Genomic DNA, 9,261 nt, shown 5'->3' with positions numbered 1-9,261 from the left:
AATTTTGAGAGAAAAAGCTTTAAACATGTGGACTAACCAGTGTGTAACACTAAAACTATGTTGGATAACCAGTTTGGCTGAGGTCATCAGAGAAGGACTTTCCCCAAATTCAACAGAGCAGAGTGCAGGCTCGCATTACCTTGCTCCTGACGTGGGTGTGCTATTGTGTATTGTATTATGTGTGCTATTTTTGTGCTTTTTTCTTCCTCCACAACATAATTATTCTGAGCTTCCTTGAAGCTGTAGGTACTGAACTTGTTAGCCGGACAACTTTTAACTAACTTTTTTAAAGCTCATGTTTTTGGTTTTGGGAAGGCAAAAAACCGTCTGCCATGCCTCTTTATGGTTGTTATACTTCCCTTTAAAGTGCAGAAAGCCAATTTGAGTCCAACATCTCAAAAGCCCCTTTCCGCTGCCTCTTCAAGGTGGGAATTACACTCCGCTATGGTGCCTCACCATTCTGTATAAAAATTAAAATACCAGACCAATACCAGAATGTGGGGACAGAGTTGTCTCGCCTTTAAGGTGGCATTAAAGGTAGTAACAGGGTAGAAACAGCCCCAAACAATGACTGTATAAACAGGACAGCCGTCAGGATGGGACAGGTGTGACATTTTGGCGAAGTGTTAATGCCCAGAAATACCAGGCCAACAGTCGGCCATCGGTACGCGTCTGTTGCCTTGTTGGTGCAGTGTGTCCCACAACATTGCCGCTTGTCTGCCCTCGTCAGCTTATGTTTAGCCAATTCAGCATGTTGAATCGGCAACGGCTGAGCCCATCCATAAATGAAATTGCTTTGATTGGCAGTTCAGCTCAGCGCACGAGAAGACGAATGAAAGTGAGGAAAGTAAACAAACAGATAACATCAAGAGGGAGTGAGACTAAAACAAAGCAAACATAAGGTCAGGTCTTTAGCCACTGTGTCTTTAGCAGAAACGTTTCGTGGTTTGTCTATTGTTCACTGCCACACGGTCAATATGCTTAGTGCTTTCAACACTCGATTGTGTTGCTAATGTGTTAACTGGCTAACTAGCGTCAAGACGGTGTTCCGGTTTCCCCTTTTGAATGACAAATACAGACTGCCGCTATCTGCTGGCGTGGATAGTTATTTCCTCTCATGCAGGCTCAGAACATAAGTGCTGTTTGGCAATCGGCTGTTGCCTTTGAGGTGTGCTCATGTGCAAATTTTGGACTGAGACACAGTGACATCAGGCAACGTAGCAAGGTGCCTTTGTCACTGCTAGGTCTCAGAATTTGGTCCGGTGTGTCTGGGCCTCTATGCATGCAACCCACCATGGAAGCTTTAAAAAGTAGCTGATAGCAGTTAGCAGCTAACTCAAGGAAGAAGAACAGATACCGAAAATGTCCACAAATTGGGAAAACAGTGAGGTTCAGGAGCTCCTTACCCTTCGAGCAAAGCGTGAGATCAGCTGCCATATAACGGGGGTGGTAAATGAAAGTTATTGCCATGTTAATGCTGTTGTTATTGTTCAGAAAGGGCTGCCGACACATATGTTATATGTCACACTAGAGGCTGATGATGTTCTGTTACATGTCACATCTTTTCTGCTTCCGTGATGTCAGCATGCTGTCTAAAATCACACATTGGAGTGACATGACAACGCCACTGTTTGGTTCTGTGTAAAAATGCAAAGGTGGCATAAAGAAGGGACTTCGTAGCGACCCTATGGGCCTTTTTCACAGCAGACATTTTGACTTGTCATAGTAGGAAAAGCACAGGTGAAACTGATAACATTAACAATGATTCAGTTCCATTTCATGTGCCAGTAAGCAATTCCAGTGAGCCAGCATGCGCAATACCAGGACTTCCCCTAAATAGAATGCAGCCATTAATGCTATTAAAAACACCAGTGCTTATCCTACCATGACATGTCAAAATATCTGCCATGAAAAAGGTCTATTGTGTGATCTCCGTGTAAAAAGGGGCAAAACAAACTAATAACAATAACTGTTATACTGACATATTTTATTTAAGGATTTAACTTAAACACAGACAAATTCTCAGTCTGCTACACAAGCTGACCACAAATCTGGAGCCACAATAAATAATGCACTGCAAATATACTAACTGTGGTCAGTAATCATTAAGTGCCTACACAAGCTGCAATGCATTTTGTACATTTGTGCATGACAGCTGATGTAAATGGTACTTTATCACATTTATGAAATGGTGTACATTAGGGGTGAATTAAAGGCCAGTTTATGTAGAAACTCACATGATGCTGCAGTTCCCTCTGATGTAAGGTCGTCCTTTGTCCATTTCTGGCACAGACTCCCTGCCGACACACAACAATACAATAACACCATTGAAAGATAATATCTCTCCTGGTTTCGATTACTCTCCTTGAAATGTCAGACTCTTTGATTTGTAGTCATTCTTATTTCTGTAGCATTCATCCAATAACCTGCTGCATTTTCCTCTTGACCTCCAAATATAATGGGCCCTCCTCAGGGGAGTGCTTTTCTATTTGCGCACTGTGGTCCACACGGCAATTTGGAACTTCCATGTCCTATTTACATAGTTTTATTTACAGAAGGCCAGGAGCTAAACACTGACAACATGGAGATGCATAGAGACAGAAAACCCTGTCAAAAAACCCTGTAAAAAATAATGTAAATTAAAAAAAGAGGACATGAAGACAGGTTCTGTTGTTGTTGTTGGTCTGTAAAGCAGCCATAACAGAAGCTCAGAGCTCAAACAGTCACAGACTGAGTGCTTGTTGCACAAGTTTATAATGCATCTGTAAACAAGGTTGTCTGCAGCTGCAGGCACTTCATTCATCACTCATGATGTTTTAAGATTTTGACCCTCGTAGCGCAGATGTCAATGACAAAACGTAGCAGCACTCTATATGTGAGGATGAACACAAATGATATAGTACATGACCATCCGTGGATTGGCAAATAGGACAGATAATTGCATTCCATCCACTGATAAGATCCCTATTTGTTTCCCTTTGGCTCAGATACAGGTTTGCACTTTATTGCTAAAAGCTTCTGCTGCCTCTGCACCTAACACAGATGTCCTCTCAGACTCTAGCTGCTTTAGCTCATAGAATGCTGCAAGAATGAGTCCTAAAATGCAGACATGAGTCACTGTTGCGTTTATGCACTCGAAGTCAATGTGTTTTTGGTTAGATGCCTGAAATAAGAGCCGAGGTTAACACAAGCTCAGGAGATGTTCACGTTTTGTTCTGCAACAAAAAATACACCAGTAAATACCCTACCTGTGAATTTCGAGGCTTTTACTTGTCTTAAAAAAGACGGTTGCTCACAAGTGGTTAAATGAGACTATAGAAGGTCATAACGCCAAACACAGCTCAACAGCCTCATTGTGGTGGTGATGTAGAAGTCATACGACCATGGTGTAGTTTGTTTAGAGTTTAAAACATAAAAGTGATGTTCATTTGTAAAAAATTATTTTGCTGAAGTAAACGTTTTTTTCCCACAATTATCCAAAACCCAATGGAAAAATCCACTTGCCTTTTTGTCGAGGGAACCAGGGTGATGCTAACCTCTGCGTCGGCCTACAAAAACCCATTCCTTGCACCACTTTATTGCAACTTGCCATGGTTCTGTGTATTAATATCTCTATTTTTATTTTGTGTCTTTACTTTGTGATGTACCTGGGTCAGTTACGTGAAGAAAAATATTTATTTTCTTTTAAAAGACCAGTCTACCACAGAAACTGGTCTGCAGTACACTGCAATCCATTTTGCAAGGGAGCTAGTTAGTCAGTCACAGGTAGACTTATTCAGTTTGTGTCTGAACACTAGCGCTAGCATGAGAAGCTGTGCTGGCTCGGACCTCTGGGTTCGCTGCTAGATACTTTGCATTGAGGTGATATTTCAGGCTTGAGGCACTTAGATGGTACAAAAATTCCTTTCAGCAATACTTGCAGAAAACGGTGCCATCGGTTCCATCTAGGAATTTTATAAAATGTAAATGTTCCATTCACGGGGCCAAGCAACGTCGTCTCGTCTGCCTCCACCATGTGACAAAGCTACTGTGGCCTTCAATGATGCACCAGGTCAAAGGACACTATGGAACGCAATAAATCAGCATTAATCTTTTTAATGCGCTGTGATTAATTAATCAGAATTAACGTTATTTTGACAGCCCTTGTTGAAACATTTCACAAAAAAATGTCAGTGTCAAGGTGGAATCACCAAAATCATTCATTCAGGATTCATCCTCTGAGGACCATGAGAGCGCAAAATTTTATTGCAATGCATCGAAGAGTTGTTGAGGTGTTTCTGTCTGAACCGAAGTGATAGATTGACTGACCAAGTAAGAGTGTAAGACAAAGCAAGACAACTCTAGGTCTGAAAGCACCCGAAGATTGTCATCCATAGATCCATAGAGCCACGCCCCCAACATGTCTTAAAACATGAAATCCCTTTTAAAAGTCTAATGTACATAACCACTAGTAACCCTTTTGAAACAGTCAGATCGGATGTAGCCTTCCAGATGTTGCTAAAATTGTCTCCACCAGTAAAAACACATGTGAAGTGATCAATTTGCAGCAGAAAACGTACTTTCAGTGAACCGAGACAAACTCAATCTGAAAAACATGTGTCGTGGTATAAGCTGCTTCCAGTCCCAAAGGAGAATCGGTTGCAGCCTCCAGATGTTTTGGCATTAACTAACAAATAATCTCATCTACTTACACACCAACTGGCAAAGAGACGCTATCAGGGTGTGAATGAGCTCATTTGCCCGATGCCTTTTAGATGAGGTAATGGTTACTGAGAGGAAGTCACCATCATGATCATTTATCGATAAAGCAAATGGTTTTCAGAAAGGATTGCTGCGATGACACTACTTAGAAGATGAGAAGGAAAAAGAGCTGAGTCAAACATATGAGAAAACAATTTTCAGGTAATGATTTTTCACAGTGGGGTGTTTTCCAAAGCAGCAGGGCCTTGTCAAGAAAACAGAGAAGCCCGAAAGACTGTAACCTGGAGGAAAAACAACACAATCAAACACACCAGTAAATCACAGTCTGACTTGAAACATAAACATGACTTGACTTGAAAAGGACACTCCGGAGGAATCCCTCACAGTCAGGGGCTTTGGCGGGGAGATTTCCTTCACACAGTGGAATCTAAACAAAGTCAAATGCCGAACTTTTTCCTACAGGATTAAGCCCAGCCACAAGCCTGAAATATGGATTTGTTTTGCGTTCAGTCATACCAGTCCGGGTTTTGAGCCGGACATCTTGTTCCGTCATGATTTTAAATAGGAAAGCCTCGCTGCTTCGATTGTTTCCAGTTCCAACAAGCTGAGCTGTGTGTCAGTCACAGTTTGACAGAAAATAAATCGTGCTTTTTCATGATTGTCAGATGAAAAGAAATGCTCCCTTATGGGCTTTGCATGGAGCCTTTCACACAACAGAAACCATGGAAAAGAGCTTGTGCATTCAAGAGCGTGTGCTGTACATTCTCAAGTGGTATAACCTCATTTTGTGAAGCCAGGGGAAGCAGATAACGGAGCAAGAGAGCAGGCTACATACAATAGTCATTATGTGAGGACAATAACCACTTCAGATACACACTGAATAGTCCGTACTGTCCCTGTGTTGCCAGCTCACTCCATTTCTTTTGTGCAGCACAATAACCAAGTTAATAACAGGACTTCTAGTGGGAGCCTCGCTCACAGATACATTTCAAGATAAACAAGGGAGGGTCTGAGTTGTCACTCAACACTTCTATTGTGTGGCCGCTGCGGAGTTTGATTAGGGACACACACACTTCACAGCCTCAGGCCAAGGATCACAGCAAGGTTAGATGAGGGTCAATTCAGAGTATTTCTGAGGGAATAAATTAGGTTGAAATACAGTGGTGACTAATAATTTAAAGCAGTGTACAGAATGAATTATTCAGATACAGTGTCTGCTCTGATATAAGTACACGGGAGGCAGTAGCTTGGTCCATTTGGACTTGGCTTGGGAACTGGAGGGTTGCTGATTCAAGTCCCACATATGGACCATATGGACATATGCCAGTCTGCCACTTGGACACTACCGAGGTGCCCTTGAGAAAGGTAACAAATCCCCAGACTACCCCAGGGGTGCCATACTATAGCTGAACATGCACTATGACCCTCTGGAATGTATAGGAGGTCCATGAGAAGGGGTCAGTTTCAACAGCCTTGTATGAAATTGTCTTGTGTTGATTGACGAAGAAAGAGATATTGTAAGCTGTCAACGTTAGCATGTACAGCTAACCAGTGACTGAGCGTTGCTTCAGATCAACACATATGAATCTCTAGCCAAAGTTCAGTCAGATGGACAATACTTTTCGTGCTCAGGCTGTAAGTTTCTTTCTCACCCTGCCATTCACTCTGTGCACACATGCTCACTCACTGTCTCTAGGTGTCATTGTCTGGGTCTGTCAATGAGTCATCAGCTGATACACAATCAACCAATAGCACAGTGACACACCTTCTCTGTCAGCCTATCATCGTACTGCTCCTCGTTTTAAATATGGTTCTTTCTCTGCCGTAGTTCTTTCTTGCTGCAGCCCCTTTTCCCCTCCACTTCCCCATCACCACCAGTCTTTGCAGATTCATCAGCCTCATCTGCCTCAGCAGTCAGCAGCCTCAGAGTCATCAGACACCACCACCACCACCACCACCAGTGTCTGGACTCCATGGGGGGATTTATCCTGCTGCCGCTCAGATGTCCCTCGATCACAAAATATTTCCCCCTGGTGTCCAAGCACCAAAAATCTTGACCAGCACAAATCAATTAAATAATTAATTAATAATTAAATTAATGTTATCTTTACTTCATTCTTCTGTCTCTCCTGATTGAACTTATTTAGTTCTCTTAGCTCCTTATACAACTAGCACATCCAATGTGTAGTATTTCCCATGGATGTAAAAAGAGAATAGGATACAGTGTTGAAGGTGGGGCCCCGTTCATTCCAATTCAATACTTAGCTCTAATAAATGTCAACTTTGGGATGCATGATACATCGTTTTAGCATTGACATTGCGATATGCAATAGTTGCATCAAAGGACATGCAATGTCAAGTAAGGCAAATTAACTCAAACCACTTATTTGATGCTTGATACAAATGGAAAACCTGTGCAGTTTTTAAGTTTCCATGACTAAAGCTGGCCAAGCCTTCTGTTCAAAGACGTTATGTGTATCTGTGACGTTTGTGTCGCATCGTCTGTTATAGGAAGCGAGACTCTTGCGAGAAGCAGTGAAGTTCATGCTTTTCCCAAATGAACATTTTATTATGGGTCCTTGAAAGTCATTTTGAAATTTTGTCCATTAAAAATGTGTGGGAACCTGTCATTCCTATGAAAGTTGCTCAGTGGTGCATTAAAACAAAAAAGTTCAACTTCCCATGTTTATTAGCCAAGCAGCTAATTTAACTAGCCCTCTGCTGACTTGAACAGGGCGAAAAATGTATTTTGTGGTTGTGGTTTAAAATGTTACTGGACTGAAAGATCAAATCCCGATGGTGAAACGAATCATTTTGCAGGGGTTGTGATGCTTTAAAAAAAATGGATCCACTGATTTATAGAGATATCTTTCCCAATGTAAGTCTATGGGGAAAAGTATTTTGGGCCAAATGGGATCATGTGACAAACTCAGAAATTGTAATTCCATAGTTTAGCTATGATATCAAATTGGCCTCATGGCCTGGCGCTGTTCCTGAGGGCTTGGAATTTGCCCACTGAGAGTAAAACAGACCCTCAGGAAGTGCACTGGGCTTTGAAGCATTTATCATAGTGGCCAAACAGTGTAATTACATCAATCTTATGATGCCACGAGGCCCAAAATTGACTTTTTCTCATAGGCTTATATTGTGACAGAAAAATCTGGAAATCATTGAATACATTTTTTTTAAATGTCACAAACCCCCCAAATGACTCATTTAACTATGAATTTGATCCAGTTGGTCCAGCAACATTTAGAAAGTCAAGGGGTGCTGTATGATTTAATTATTTAATCCCCAAGTTAGCAGGGGGAAACCAGAAGTAGCCACTCAGCCAGCAGAAGTTTCTAGTTTGCCTGCCCTATGGGCCACAGTGCGGAGGCAGTGGTGGGTAATTTATACACAACAGTTGAACTTTTTTGGCTTCATACTCCACTGAGCAGCTTTCACAGGAATGAACAAGACCCCACCACCAGCGGTGCATCCAGATCTCTTTATACATCCATGCTGTCATGAGTCCTAAATGCTGAGTTAAAGCTAATGTTTGCAGCTCTGTCCTGTTCTTTATGGCAGTGGTTCCTAACTGGTGCAGCCACAGGGTCCAGATTTCTCCTTAGGGTGCTTTCACACCTGCCATGTTTGGTTTGGTTCAGTCAAACTCAAGTTCATTTGCCCGCAATGTGAGGTTCATTTGGGCAGGTGTGAACACAGCAATGGCACCCGGATGTGCACCAAAACAACCTGACTGAGACCGTCTTGAAGAGGTGGTCTCGGTCCGGTTACAAATGAACTCTGGTGCGGTTTGTTTGTGGTGAGAACGTGTTCCGACCTGGATCTGCACCAACTGCAGTCACATGACACATTGTTTGTGTTAAACATGAGCATGTTACAGTCCTGGAGGATTATTAATGTGCACCTCCTCCTGTACTACCTTAATATGCACATTCAGCACATCCAATGCATCAAAACATTGTTTTCTAGTTGGAGCCGCGCCTCGTTTTCAAACTGTATGGTTTGACTAAAATGAACAATGACAGCAATATAGTCCACGATGAGCAGCGCTAAAATCAACCTGCGTAGTTGTCCCTTCATTGTGACATTAGAAAGTGTCACATTTATCTTGCAAGTGTACTCTTCTTCAACGTTTGCTTTACTTCCTGGACTTTTCCTGCATGGAAATTCTGACCAATGAAGAGCCTTCTTATGCAAGGCATTTGATCTGGTCAGCTTGTTGCACCGTGTCGCCGGCAAGCCAGCCTGAAACATTAAAAAGTCAGCCACTGATGCCGTTTTCAACAAGGTCATGGAGCTAATTAATTAGCTAGTTAGCTTCAGCTGATAAAGTCCAGCAACAGTTGTCATTTCAGCCGTCAAAATCAACAGTTGCTACAAGAAATCAAGGACCTGTCCTATTAAAAAATAACCAAAAACCTCAAATGGTAACCATCATCATTATAAACTGCAGTGACGGAATGGAAAGCTTGACAGGCGGAGCAGCAAAAGTAAATACTCTGTTAGTTTATCAATACGGGTGACTGCTCTCACATCACATGCGGCCACTTG

This window comes from Epinephelus moara, chromosome 18 (assembly GCF_006386435.1).
Source record: "Epinephelus moara isolate mb chromosome 18, YSFRI_EMoa_1.0, whole genome shotgun sequence".
Classification (NCBI taxonomy): domain Eukaryota; kingdom Metazoa; phylum Chordata; class Actinopteri; order Perciformes; family Serranidae; genus Epinephelus; species Epinephelus moara.
The sequence above is the reverse complement of the archived record's forward strand: the minus strand, read 5'-3'. Positions refer to the sequence as shown.